This window comes from Maylandia zebra, linkage group LG3, assembly GCF_041146795.1.
Source record: "Maylandia zebra isolate NMK-2024a linkage group LG3, Mzebra_GT3a, whole genome shotgun sequence".
Lineage (NCBI taxonomy): Eukaryota > Metazoa > Chordata > Actinopteri > Cichliformes > Cichlidae > Maylandia > Maylandia zebra.
In genome coordinates this window covers 26,315,227-26,330,409 of record NC_135169.1, presented here as the reverse complement: position 1 = coordinate 26,330,409, position 15,183 = coordinate 26,315,227, and the positions used below count along the sequence as shown (strand labels likewise).

At 40.6% G+C, this 15,183-nt stretch overlaps 2 long non-coding RNA genes across 3 annotated transcripts; both read left to right on the top strand.

Moving 5' to 3' along the window:
• Window positions 1–3,775: 3,775 nt before the first annotated feature.
• Window positions 3,776–5,765, top strand: LOC143417047 (uncharacterized). 2 transcript variants are annotated; one of them, XR_013097263.1, is made up of 3 exons: window positions 3,776–3,914; window positions 5,287–5,517; window positions 5,626–5,765. It is a non-coding gene; the product is annotated as an uncharacterized LOC143417047 (long non-coding RNA). The 2 variants fall into 2 exon arrangements; XR_013097262.1 differs by lacking the exon at window positions 3,776–3,914 and adding an exon at window positions 4,450–4,549.
• A 1,268-nt stretch (window positions 5,766–7,033) lies between these two features.
• Window positions 7,034–13,538, top strand: LOC101476029 (uncharacterized). Its single transcript, XR_191833.3, has 5 exons — window positions 7,034–7,126; window positions 8,419–8,485; window positions 9,160–9,279; window positions 12,028–12,239; window positions 12,541–13,538. It is a non-coding gene; the product is annotated as an uncharacterized LOC101476029 (long non-coding RNA).
• Window positions 13,539–15,183: the final 1,645 nt, after the last annotated feature.

The window sequence follows — 15,183 nt, the reverse complement described above, 5'->3', positions numbered from 1 at the left end:
ACATCATAATCCGCCTTCCCTAAAACTTTACACTTGGCATAATAAATCAGAGAAGTACCGTCTCCTGGCAACCACCAAACTCAGTCTCATCAATCAGATTGCCAGATAGAGAAGCATGATTCGCCAGTCCAGAGAACATGTTTCCACTGCTCTAGTGGCTGGTGGAGGTGTGCTTTACTCCACTGCATCCAACATTTTGCATTGTTGCTGATGTAAGCCTGGTATACATGGAAACTAATTCCATGAAGGTTTCTACACACTGTTCTTGAGCTAATGTGAAGGCCACATGAAGTTTAGAGGTCTGTAGCAACTGACTCTGTAGAAATTTGGCGACCTCTGTGCACTATGCGCCTCAGTATCTGCTAACCCAGCTCTGTTCTATTACCACTAACAGCTGTCTGTGAAATGTTTAGTCTTATTGCACAGGAATTCACTGGAACAGGAAGTCACTGAGCTCCTGAGAGCGACCCATTCTTCTTGTAGAAGCAGTCTGCATGCCTAGGTGATGGATTTTATAGACATGTGAACATGGAAGTGATTGGAACACCTGAATTCAATGATTTGAATGAGTGAGTGAATACTTTTGGCAGTATAGTGTATATATACACTCTCACTGATTAACTATGGTTAACTATTCCTTAGAAAGATACACCACAACTAGATGTTTTTAGTTTGTGGCATATTTCTGGCTAGATGTTTGACCGGTCATCTTGACAGAATTGGTAGAGGGCTGTAGAAACCACAAGTTTGTAAGTAGGGGAACTCACATTTATTTGCACCCTTTCGCATACAAAACACATAATATTCTTTGAAACTGTCCCACTAACTGAGGTGAGTGTTTCCACAGATATTAAAGCCTGAATAAGTCCCTGGAATCTTTTCAGGCATCTACACCTCTTGCTGCCACTTAAAGCTCTAAACGGAAGCAACAACAGGTAGGTAGCCTTGTTCTTTAAAACATGAGAACGTGGTGTAGTAAAAATTCATAAACCCTGGTTGGACATGAGGGGAGGTCTGACACTTTTCTGCCATCATTAGAGGAGATAGCTGTGAGGAATGCAGCAGCATACAGTCAGTCATAAACTCCGAGGAATCCTTTAGTTTATACAATGTATGCACACATGATATTCAGCAGTGAGGCACTTTTACTGCTGACTACAGTTGTGATACATTTAGCTCCTCTACTAATGCTTTTTGAACACCCACACTCTAAACTCTAAGCCTTCCCAATTATTTCTGAACCATAAACAACATGTTGTTAAACTTATTTTGAGTTTTTAGCTTTATATCCACAGCTTCTCTTGGAAGAAACCACAAAAAACTCTGTTTTTATTCCTTTTACTCCAGACTTTATATGCTGTACTTAGCTCCAGGGTAAGTTGCTCATATGGAAGCTAGGGGGCAGCACAGCACAGAAGCAACTGCAACATGCACTTCAATAAGTTCTGTGGTGGAGCCTTCAAGGGAACAGTGGTGCTAAGATGAAGCAGATTTTTAGCTTTCACTGAGTCCCCCTGCTTCAGGGGGTGTAACAAAATTTATTGCCCAACATGGCTGCACATCTCTGCAGAGTAAATGTCATTGTTCAGAGGTTTTAATCTGATAATGAGTTGATTATCCCTGTTTTTCCATGATCACTCTTTCTTTGGAGCTTGCCAGATTTATATAAAATATTTTGAAAAGTTTCTCCTCAAAATGTCCAAAGCAAATTAAATCAACACAAAAAAAGACAAAGTAAAAATATGGTTGTATTTTGTTCCTGATTTGAGGCTTAAAAACACATATGTGTGCTTTAGGGTTCTGAACATTCAGCCAAAGACTATTGTAACAACTGTTTGCATAATAAAGTTACAGCACTCTGTCATAATCACTCGCTCTCTGAACCTGGAGACCAAGACAAGTCAGTCCAGATGTGAAGTTCCCATCAGCCAGATGAACCCTCTGACCCCAGCTCTCGTTTAAACAAGTGCTGCTGTAATGCCCCATAAAAACTTTTATTTTTTTAAAATGCTGACAGAACAAAAACAATATCTGAGAAAACTCTTTCTGCTACTTGGCTCAGTCATCTTGGACATGGTTTAGTTGTCATTGCAAAACCCAAATATGGAAGGAATTGCTGCTGGATACGAAATGTTTCAGAGCTCCAGGGGAAATCTAGTGAAAAGGACATTGGGAGTTTTCATTTTTCTGCCATAGAGTTCTCATTTTCACGTTTAGTAACATTTAAAAACGAGAACACTACATAGGCCTGCCTACTGAGCACTAGCTCATGATAGCTCAGAATCCATCCATCCATCCATTCGCTTCCGTTTATCCTTTTCAGGGTCGCGGGGGGCGCTGGAGCCTATCCCAGCTGTCATAGGGCGAAAGGCAGGGTACACCCTGGACAGGTCGCCAGTCTGTCGCAGGGCCAACACATAGGGACAGACAACCATTCACACTCACATTCACTCGCACATTCACTCAGCTCAGAATATAAACCACAAACATGTTCAGCTTATAAGTTCCTTTTGATTTCGTGTGTTTTACCCCAAAGCAAAAATATTTACTTTCATATAATTTAACACTGAAATGTAAGTAATTCAACCTTACCTACACTCACTGGTCACTTTGTTAGGTACACCTGTTAGCACAAACGTCTATTCAATCACATGGCAAAAACTCAGTAGACATTCTGAAGATGACCTGTTGAAGTTCAAGCTGAACATCAGAATGAAGAATAAATTTGACAACTATACCATTTTGAAAGTGGCGTGGTAGTATGCGACAGATGGGCTGATCTCCTGTGAGTTTCCAGTGCAACATCTCAAAAAGAGAAAATATCCAGTGAGTGTCAGTTCTCTGAGGAATATCCCTTGTTGATGCCGGAGGTCAGAGGAGAGCGCAGACTGCGCAGACATTAACACAAATAACCACTCATTACAACAAAGGTATGCAGAAGAGCATCTCTGACGAGAAGCAAATAGGCTACAGCAGCAGAAGACCACACAGGACCCCTCCTGTTAGCTAAGAACAGGAAACTGAGGCTACAATTCACATGGGCTCACTAAAATTGAACAATACTAGATATTGCCTGGCCTAATGAGTCTCGGTTTTTCTGCTGTGATGTTCAGATAGCAGAGTCAGAATTTGGTGTAAACAACTTGAAAGCATGGCTCCATCCTGCCTTATATAAACCATTCTAATAAAGTGTCCTGAGTGTAAATGTTTAGAATAATAAAAGTGCCTCATTTTAAGCCATTAACCATCTGTGATGCTCAGATGACAAGCTGTTAGTTAACAATTGTGCCAATAAACTAAATCAAAATGTGACTATTACACTTATGTAAAGAACTTGCAAAATAGCAAAAGTTTGTTTTTTCACTTTTTTTTTTTCAATTTTAATTTCAAAATATCAGATCACAACCTCACTTTTGATTAACTTCCTTACAGAGTAACAATAAGTTATTTCCTTTCAAGAAGTCATTAGGTCATTGACCTAAAAATATAGAACTAGAATCTCTGTGAGATGTAATACAGGCTTTCCAACTAGCTTAACTGTTTTCACTATAGGGGGCTGTGTCTCCCATAGAGTTCATTTTGCGTTTACTGATGCAAGTCTACAGCAGAGTTCAGCCACAGGTGACTCTACCTTCCAAGTAATCACCTTATGTGCAGGTGTTGACAGTCTCTCCCATAAGCAACTCTTTGAATTGATCATGAGCTCCTTTTGTGAATGGCACTTATCTTTATGAAATGACCACTTAGCATCCACTGATGGAGGGCCCCTTCATTCTCAAGACTGACCGGCACCACTGCGTGTAGGAGGCGGAGGGATTTGGTGGACAGGAGGGGGTTCAACGAGGCCTCAAGCGGGACAAAACAAGTCTTCACATTCCATCAGTGGTGACAGCAGCTGTATACAGGCCTCTCAGGTGACATAACTCTGCGTCTCAAGGCCATGTTGCATATAAGTGGCCATGATTAGACAGCTGAAGTAGATGGGATTTTAAAACAACTCTTGTGGACTCATTGTCACAGTTGGGGACTAATTGGTTAGTTTGAGGTACAAAGTCTTCCTAGCTAAGCTTAAATAAAACACACACAAAAATGTGGCATTGGCCCATTGACCCACACCAACACCCACCATATGAGTTTCTGTAATTAAACAAATGAGCAGATACTTCTTGGACACCTTGTTAGTACAATTAACTCCATCCATCTACCCACGAATCTGTCCATCCATCCTCTTAAACACTTATCATATCCCAACTATCATAAGCCAAAAGGCAGGGTGACCACATAGTAAGGCCCTAGTCACATAGGCCCAGAGATTGGTCAGTTTTTAAATCACAAATTATCTGTGATTAACCACATTTTTAAAAAGCCAAGTTTAGTTTCACTAATCGCACCTGATTAATGCCACACCTGATGAATCAAGAAATCACCAAGGCAGAACCGGTCTGATAAAAATGAGGCGACCTAAAAGATCTCAATCACTCATTCAGGAGTGAAAAAAGAACCCAAAACACCTTCTAAAGAACCGAAGTCCTCGCTTGCCTCAGTCAAGGTCAGAGTTTGTGATTTAGCAATAAGAAAGAGACTGGACAAAAATGGCATGGAGTAGGATAGATTCACAGTTTAAGTTGTCATAGAAAAGTATACAGGTAAGAGATAAACCACCTTGGGGTGGGGGTAACACCCAGGGTTATCCTCGATGTCCAACCTCAATAAGACAAAATCCACCTTCTTAGTTCAGGCCCACTGGACTCTTCCAACGCTGATGCCTAAAACATTGTGTTTCAACATCTCTGTTAACATCTAGCCAAATACAGTTGGATGTGTGTTAAATACAGTAGATATATCTTTCCAAGCAAACAGTTTTAAAGGATATTTACCCCAGGATAATAGGTCTATATTCCTTGGCAATATCACACCCTGTTAATGTTGCTGCAAGCTAGCATACTTTGTGAATACCTCCACACTGTTCCTCAACATTTCCTGCACTTGCAGGGCATAGCCTAACATGAAAAGTACTATCTGATTGCTTGAGTTAAAAACAATATCTTTTCCACCAGGCATTATTGGTATTCACCAACCAGTTGAAGAGTTGTTGCTAGAGGTTTCTGGAGGTTGCTGGCTGTTGCTAGGTTGCAAAAAAGATATACAAGGCTGCACCAAAAGCCACCTTTAGGCGTTAGCAGATTGGCACAATCACCCAAGTTTGCATGATGATTTGTCTACAAAGAGGGAGACCCTTCACCTTCAAAGTCAAAATCACACATTTGTGAAATATGTTGATTGCAGAGGGAAGTCACAGCTTTTACTCTGAAGGCAAATGGACGTTTGTCATGGATCGTCAATGACCACCCTGGAGTGCTGTACTCTCCACAATCACCAGGGCGGCGTCTGTGTTCCTGTGGTTCACCAGACCTCCACCCACACCACACCTGCGGCTCATCAGCAGCTGATGAAGCTAAACAGGATTTAAGGTCTTGTTGGAGTGCTGTTCCTCGCTGGAGTGTTATACTTACCTGTGTTAGTTACCCCCGCGCTTTCACTTGTGTATTTTCCCATGGTCCTTTGTGCTCTATTAACGCCTTTCTCCATCTCCTTGTTTACACCTCCCTGGACCTGACCTGAAAGAGTGTGAGTGAGTGTGGTCATGGTGTTGGATTGGACTGCCCCGGACCTTCCCCTGGACCCCCTTTTCCCTATCACTGTATATATGTACATAATATCACTGGTGTGTAAATAAACCTCTGTCTGAGTGCACAGTTGGAGTCCTGCTTTTGAGTCCAGCCTCAGCATCCTTGACAATGTTGTTGCTGGTTCCTGGCTCCTGAGGTGTAAGCAGAAGCTCCATGATCCTCCTGAGCAAGAAGTTTGAGAATCCAGGGCAGCAGTTCTTATGCATTCGAATAAATGTGGTTTGAATGGCTGGTACCTGCAGCAACTGGTTAAATAAGTGAACTTCAATGTGAAGCTTGAAATGTGCATACAGTCGACCACCGCCTATTCACAGCTTCACCTATTCACAGATTTTTTCAGAGCATATCTAACATTATTCACAAATTATTTGCATTTTATTTTCTCTACTAAATACACTGTTTATGATAAAAACTGATTTACTCATTTTGAAATATTAATTTAAATATAACAAAATATAAATACAATTTTTTTTTCTTGAAAATGTAAATCATCTGAAAGTCATATTTGTTTCATCTGTATTACAGGCAGTGAGTAAAACAGTCATTTCTAGCCACAGATGGACATTTGTACTGTGATTAAACTAAAAAGCAGATGTTCAAGAACAAGATTCATTACTGTTTCATTACTTTGGTTTAAAGGCACTCAGTCTTACATTAGCTTGTGTTGAAATACCATTCAGTGCTTTTCTTTTCTGCTTCTTCCTTTTTTTTTGCTTGTCTGCCTTCAGTCAGTTGAAAAATGTGACTTATCTGATGCAGGCTGCAATTTGAACACACATCAAGGGAGGAATGATGACAGCAGGTCAGAAAAATCAGAGGGACTAAAGGAGGACTCTGCCACCCAGTAAAAAACGCACATCACAGCGTCACGCTCTGCGACACAGAACTTCAGAGACTCCCCTCTTTCTTGAAGGATGTGTTTGATAAGCCCATAAGCGGCATGATTCACCCTCCCACTCCTCTCTGTCTTCCACCTCAGCCTGTTTATCCTGAAGAGACAGCCAGAGGCCTAACAACTTAATTACCTCGCTGGAAGAGGTCACGTTTATTAGTGGTAAACTCCCCAAACTAGCAACCAACCACATCCTTAGGGATTAACCCAAATTTGAGTTGTTTTCCATAAAACAGGATCACTGCTTCTGTTGCAACACTCGACTTTCTCTGGCTTTTGAAGCCATATCACACCATCAGATAGTGTCCAGGAGGAGGTTAGCCCAAGTGGTCCTCGAGCTAAGACACACACAAAGTTGGAGTGGTTGCTGTTTATTTGTCATGGCAACGAGGGGATGTCCAAAAACTCTTTGTAATCTCACTCTTAGCTTGAAAACACAGACAGCGCACCAACATGAATCACCAGCTGATAGACCTTTGGGATAAGACATGTTGGAGCTTAGACTGTTCAGGCCAATATTTTACTCAATTACGTCAGGCCACATGTAAGTATTTGTTATGATCTTTGAGTTTCTAGTTATAATCTTAATCATTTTATGTTATAATGTAATATGCTGTGCTCCATAAGTTAATCCTGCGTTGTTAGCCTTTTGTGTTGTTGTAAAGTGTTGATAGATGTCGTAAAAGGGGTGTGTATTTTGCCCGCATGTGGGGGAGAGGAAAGGTTAGGCAAGTAAGCAGGATGTGGAGCAACAGTTTTTCTGACCGTGGCTGTTTAATGTTGTTTTCGTTGTAACATAAAGGGAATGTAAGTGGAGCTCCCACCAGAAGCATTTGTTTGTATTTTTCGGTTTGAATAGAGAATAAATGTTTTGCCCTTTTTATCTTCACCTCGTTTTTGCTACCGAAAGGCAGACAAGCAATTCAACAAGAGCACGAGTCAGAAATTTTACGTCCTGCACAAGCGGCAAAGAAGTACCGAAGGTTGCCGCTACAAGACTGAACCGACTTTAGCTAGAGAACTAAAGCTTTAACTGTCCCCTGCATGGTTTTGTTTTTTTATATAATAAAATTAAAGAAAAATCCAGACCAGGATGACGTAGAAGCAATATTGCATGGTCTTTGCAAATTTGATCCTAAATGAGCTCTCTCTGCATTATCGATATTTTACCATGTTTATCAAACATGTGCAACTAGGAGAAAGTAGACAACATATACTATAAAAGTGAGAAGCATTCACTTTAGCTGGACTGGAGTTCCAGAAGTGCTTTCACTATTTCTTTGTATTTACTCAGATTGTGTAAGGTAACTTTTCCTCCCAGTGTTTCATGCAGAAAACTGGTTAATACCAATTTAACAAGACTCTATAGTTTTGGGAGTTTTTATATCCAATTTTATCATATATATGTACAGTTGTTGTCAGAAATTTACATTCACTCATCCCCACTAATATTTGTTTAAATGTCCTTTAGCAAGTTGCTCCTCAACCAGTTGGTTTTTGGTAGCCATCACCAGGTGTACCAAACGCAGCTTTTTTTTTGGCCCATCATCCGTGTAATAGGTGTTATGGATCAATGAAGTTTTGAAGAACTCCATCCAGGGTGAAGATTTTGAAAGCTCAGTTTCTGCATTTACATGCGGACTAGAAAAACAGACTAGAACCCTTTTTCATCAGAGTATAGCCAGTTAGTCAGTTAAAGTTCTGGGATATTGATCTGGTAGCAGAGGGGGTTGTTAATTGGTTTCAGCTGCTTTGGTGGTTTTACAGGTGGAGGCCACTGACATATTTCTCTCTTCTCTCTCCTCTTGTTTTTTAACTACTTTTGCATTCGGCTAGTGTCAGTGTCTCTACTGGTAGCATGAGGCGGGTGATACCTGGACCTTACAAAAGATCTTTCAAATCAGTAAGTGCAATTACCACAACGGTTGCTATATCTTTCAGCACCGTCTCAGGAGCATTGAGAAGACTCCAGAAGACAGGCAGGTACTCTAGCAGAGCTGGACAGGACCGTAAGAGGTCTTTAACCAATCAGAAGGACTGGCACCTGATTCTTTGTGCAAGGACGAACAAGAAAATAACATTGAGCAGGCCACTGGTGTGAATGTTTCTGAACACAATAATCAGAAACAACTTTATGAGGGTGACCTTAGGGCCTCTAGTGGGCCCTATGCTCAATGCCTGGTACTTGAAGACTGGTTGGTATTTACCACAGAACACCAGAATTGGCAGGTCCACTACTGGTGCCTTATGCTTTTCACAGATAAGAGCAGGTTCACCATGTGACAGATTTGAAAGGGTCTGGAGAAGCCGTGAAGAACTTTGTGCTGTCTGTAACATCATTCAACATGACTGGTTTGGCTTTGGGTCAGTGACGATCTGGGAGGCGTATCCATGGAGGGCCACACAGACCTGCATTTTATTAATTTCCTCTTACGTTGTATTTATTGTTTTATTGTTTTACATTGCTATTAAATGTTATATTGTTTTATATTTCCATTTCTTGTTTTGTAAAGCACTTTGTGATTTTTTTATCTGTGAAATGCGCTATAATGTACTTTACTTTACTTTACTCTACAGGCTCGGCAACGGCACCCTGACTGCTATTAGATATCAAGATGAAATCCTTGGACCCATTGTCAGGACCCTACACTGTTGCAGTGGATCCTGGCTTCCTTGTGGTGCACAACAGTGCATGAGGTGAGAGTATGCAGGATAAAAGAATTCATACCATTTCTGATCTTGACTGCAAGCTCGCCTAAACTGAATTCAACAGAACACCTCTGGATGGTCCTGGGTGATGGTCACCTAGATCTGGACCAGGTTAATCCTCAGTAATGCCCTGGTCCAGATATAGGTGATCACCCCCCAGGACCGTCCAACATTTCATTAGGAGCCTGCCCTGACATTGCCAAGCATGCATACAAACACATGGGCGCTAACCACTGAATGTCATTTTGAGTTGCCTCAGTGAAATTTCTACAAAATGGACCAATCTGCCGCATCACTTTATTCACTATGATTTTCAGGGTGTCTTTGAATTCAGCTCTCTGTAGTTTATCATTTTCACATCCACCATATGATGTAGCATCTGTTCATGCCTAACACTCCATGTCAATATAGCATGATGTAGCATGCGATCGTGGCTCAAGAGTTGGGTGTTTGCCTTGTAATCGGAAGGTTGCCGGTTCGAGCCCCGGCTTGGACAGTCTCAGTCGTTGTGTCCTTGGGCAAGACACTTCACCCGTTGCCTACTGGTGGTGGTCAGAGGGCCCGGTGGCGCCAGTGTCTGGCAGCCTTGCCTCTGTCAATGCGCCCCAGGATGGCTGTGGCTACAATGTAGCTTGCCATCACCAGTGTGTGAATGGGTGGATGACTGAATGTGTAAAGCGCTTTGGGGTCCTTAGGGACTAGTAAAGCGCTATATAAATACAGGCCATTTACCATTTTACACTGTTAAGATCTGACGTGCTTTCAAAGTGTTCCTTGAATTTTTTTGACCAGTGTATTTCTTCCTGTTTCAGTTTTCCATGTATGGACCATCTCTCTGCTCCTTGTCTGCCTTGTGTATGATCTCTATCTGGATTAAATTCTAGGTTTTAGATTGCACTTTGCCTCAGTGTGCTGTGTTTGGATCCTCTTCCACTATAACTGTTACACGGGCAGCCTAGCAGGAAACAGGGAAACAGAGATAAGAAAATCTCCCTACCACCGAGCCTGGTCTCATGCTAAAATGTGAGTCTGGAAATACATCCTTCAGAGCCCACGTTCTGAGCACATTCTAATTCTTAAACTTAACTCATCGTTTTCAGACATGAACATTAGAAAAACTAAAAAAAAGAGCTAAAAATCTGAAGATTATACAGATACAGATATAATAATATTGTCAAGGTACCCTAATTTCCCCATTTAAATACATAGTTACCAACGTCTATTTTATGTGATTTAATTAACCAGCTTCCAACCTACACTGGATCGCTCTTGAGAGATTTTTTCTGATAAATTAGCCCTCTTAGCTTATCTTGAAAAATATGAAGGAGAGAGCTTTGGAAAACAAACTACTGATAAAGACACCATGTCACAGCTGGAATCCTTTTAAAAAGTTCAAAGGAAAGATGTGTATAGCCTCAACAAGCAGCGTTCTTCTGTTTACTAGCCTCTGTTGCTGCTGTTGGCCTTTAAATGTTCTGCTCAGTCTCCAGAAATGCTGCAAGAAGGGGGGACACGAGTGAGAAAAGTGGCAGGCTGGAAGAAGGGAAATGGGAGGCTAAATGGGTCACCCACTGGGAGCTCTGGCTAAAAATAGAGAACAGAGCTCAGATCCTGTTCATGCATTAACTCTCTTTATTTTCCTTTAGCCAGAGAATGAGGGAAGATGCCAAAACATTAGGGCTGGTGTGTAACACAAAAAGAGGCAGTGTATGACCTGTTTGTATATGAGTGTTCACATTTTAGTGTTGCAGAATCCAGTAGTTGCAGGATTCAATTATTTTTATGTTTCTATGATGTTAAAGTGGGTTTTCCTGCAGCCTAGTCCAGCAGGTGGTTATCAAGCATGCTGACTTCATCAGAAAAAGGATCATCGTTCTCAGGTTTCAGAGTATTATAGTTTAAACGCACTTCTTAACATTGGACTGAAAAGATTAACTATTCTCCTATCTCCTGTCTATGACTGATCCATATGTCGCAGTTTTCAAAAATCAGATTACATTTTGCTGATTTTGTTTGATATTCTCCACGTTCAGTTCGGCCTAATAGGAAGAGGCGGGAGAGGACGTGACTATGATACAATTTCATGGACTCAAGTCACAAATTATCAATAATATATATTTTTTAAAAACTGAAAAAAACCGAGATTTTAAGACTGGAAAAACAAGAGGTCGTACTGAGGATGGAGGCTATGTGACGACTCTGACAGAACCCTCTGAGTAAAACCCACTCGTAGATGGATCTGAGGTAGAGGTCTTCAGTCCTCATCATCACCTTCATGGTAGACTGAAGGCAAAGAGTTTGCCTCCTGAATACTATTCACTAATATGATTGACCATATACAATGAATCAATGAACATTTTTATGGAGGATTTTTATCCTTTTTTATCCTCTAAAAGCATTGTAACCTTTTACAGCTAAATGACCTCAAAGGTCACTCATTCCTTCCTGTGATGTTGCTGTGCTGAATGTTTCCTATCTTGTCTTGTGATAAAAGCTGATTTATTTCATGTCTGGACAAACAAGCTGATTTTTGTGCTCTTGTCTCTTCTTTTATCTCTTGGACTTTGTCTTCTTTCAACAGCTGACGTGTTCCTCCCTGTTTTCCTGTCAGCCATTGCTGATATTTTTTTCTCTCTTCTCTAGTGCTCATTTTTATTGTGTTCCTCGTGTTTAGTTTTACTATCTACGCGCTGCTACTCTCTTTATAAATTGTCTACATTTTCTTTCTGGTTTCAGGATCTTGACTGTATCCCAGACATGACCTCAACCTCCTGCCGCCTCCTAAAGTTAACAGAAGGATGCAACATACACACACACTGATTAATGCATGGACAGCTGGTTTATGTCTTCGTAGCTCCTGTGGCTGATGGAGTGCTTTCCCACGGTGGTCAGCAGAACAAGAACCCCCAAATACATTTGGTTCTGTCGGGTGGGCGGATTAGATGTTGGTAAGCTGAGACTTTTTATCGTGGTCTGGTTGGTCTCTACATATTTGGGAAACAGTCACATTTGTGCAATTAGTCTGGATCCATTATTGTTTTTGATCATCTTATACTGAATGATTAAGGGGAGGAGGAAATATTTTAATGTGATGTAGGTAAATACACATGTGGTTGGTCTTTCACAGCTCTATGGAAAGCTGGGCAATTTTGAGTCAGCTCAGAATTTGAGTCTAATAACTTTGTCAGAAATTTCAGATATTAACCCCAAATTCAGACTTCTCAATAGCAGAACATGTTTTGTTTTCAGTGGCAGAAACAAGCTTCCATAGCCATTGGATCCTCTCAAGAGGAAGTGGAAAGTGGAGGAAGTGGAGCCTGCTTTCACCACAACCTAACTGGGAGATTATGTATGGATGGAATGCATACATTATCCATCTATACATGCAACATGTGTATGTTGCATCCATCAGCTCAAAAGTTTAACTATTAGTCAAAATCGACAAATGCAGGACATGTGGAGAAGGGGAGGACTTTATCATATACATTGACAACAGAATCACACAAGATAAGACTGGGTTCATTGACTGCAATGATTAGCATGGCTGGGATGACTCACCTTTGCCAAACTGAAATGTAGAAGCTGACATAAAGTAGTGTTCTCCCATAAACTGCATGTGCACATAGCCAGTGGCTGTTGACATCACTCATTAGCTTGTGGATGAAAGACTCAAGCGGATTGCTTTTACTCCTGCAATCTTATTTTTTGAAAACAGACATTATGAGCCAATGACAACATTCTCTCTTTCATTTTCTTGTCTCTAAATGGGACCATGAGGTGAAAAATTAACTTTATAGTGTATTTAATGAGAACTGACATTTGCGTTATCGTTCTCACGAAAGTGTATACTGAGGTCATAGATCAAAAGAGCCAAGGGTTCAAAAACATGTGCCAGAGAAAAACAAACAAAAACGTTTAGTGGTCCACAAGTCAAAGTTTTTGGTTAAATTTGGATTTGCTAACTTGAACTCCTGAGAAAGTAACTTAAAATAAAGAACTTAAAATTTCAAGTTATTAAGTATTTTTGGATAATCTAAAATTTCTACTTAGGTCTGGCCAATCAGGAAATGCTTTTCCCTTTGGACTTCTACACAACCGGACTTCTGTTTGTAAGATCAGAAGTCAAACGATATTGGCCATTATGTAGTCTTCAGTTTACCTTTGTGGTTATTGCTATCTTGATTTTCTAACGGCAGGAGTGAGGATATGTAAACAAAAATGGCAGAAATAAACTGCAATAAACTAAAAATTCACACTCCTCAGAGTTGTTATGCGTTGTTAGCCTATAACCATGTTTTTCAGTGCTGTGAAGTCGGCCATTGTAGCATGGAAGACTGTTGATGTTGACTCACTTTCTGAGTCAGCCTCTAGTGGGCAGAAGAGGAACTGCAGTTCTTTAAGGTGGCTTTATTTGAGCAACTCCAGAAGCTTTGGAGAGTCATATTACATGTGTATCATATTGCCCCTTTATGCACAAAATATCACGAGCATTCAGCTACTTCCAAATATGCAGAGGAAATTATATATTTTATCAAAAAGCAAATATGGAATTTAAGCTCCAAGCAGCTTTTACTTGGTTCTAACCAGAGTGTTTGGTTTGCCATTGAGGTCAAATACAGAAGAATCTGTCAAGTTTGTCATCCTGAGTCACCAGACTAAACAGAGAGGTTGATGGGACATTTTGAACAAATCTTGCTTGTTTGTGTTCTTCAGGACATTTTCCTATTTAGGCCATAAAGGCTTATGCTGAACAGGCTCGAGGAGGATACTGAACATACAGTAACGGTTTTGGTTCTCATTTTTCAGCACATGCCCAGACTGATTCTACAACGTGTTCATGTGCCAGCAGCTGACAGTAAAGTGAAGGCCCTTTGAAAGAGCAATGTGGGAAACAGAAGGGGTAAAAGCAATGGGTACATATTGGAGAGGGGCAAAAAAAAAACATATGTGTGGTGCTCCTTTTTTGCACAAACACATGAGAACTGTAGGAGGTTCCAGGGTGCTCTATCTTACTTGGAAAGATGGATGAGTTCCATATGCTACTGTTTCACTGACTCTTTGCTTTCTATGGACTCCAGCAAAGAAGAAATATTTGTAACTTTGCCCTAAATTTCTCTTCTGGGTTTCCGTCTCGTGTTTCTTTGCCAGCAGCTCAGGCTGCCAACTCTAACCAATGCTGAACAAGACTGCACATCCACACACTTATGGTCAAACCCTGGAAATTGTGCAGTTATGGTTGCTGATGGATGGTTTGTTTTTTTTCCTTCACCCCAAGCAAAACCCAAATAACTGCTGCGATGAACATGTTTAGGCATTTTCTTGTTTGGTTAATTTGTCTGAATGTTTCTTTCCGCACGTTTTCTTGCTGCAATGAAACCAGTCAGAGGTTTATATGCGTTTATACATCGCTCAACAAAATCAGAGTAAGAAACTTCTGGTCAGTTAAGTAACAGAGGGAGTTGTTAATCATTTTCAGCTGCTTTGTTGTTAATGAAATTAACAACACTTCCACTTTTGCATTTGGTTGGGGTCATTGTCACCACTGGTAGCATGAGGTGATAGATAATGCACTCTGGTACAAAACTAGGCACACTTAAATTAATTTCTTTTTTTTAAACTCTGCTAACTATTACGAATTATGAGGTCAAATGAGCTAAATGCAGGACCAGGACAAATAAAAGGTGAGCTTGAGGTCAAAGCTCATAGTTCCAGTTAGAGTGACAAAACAAAGGAAACTCAAATCTATCAGAGATTAAAGTGCACAAAACTCATATAACATTAGCAGCAAATTTTAAGAAGTTTTATAATGTTATAGAAGAGCTCAAAAACCTTTGTGGTTTTAGTTTACATTGTTCTCACTTTTTCATTTTTTTCCAGGTTTTCCACAAACAC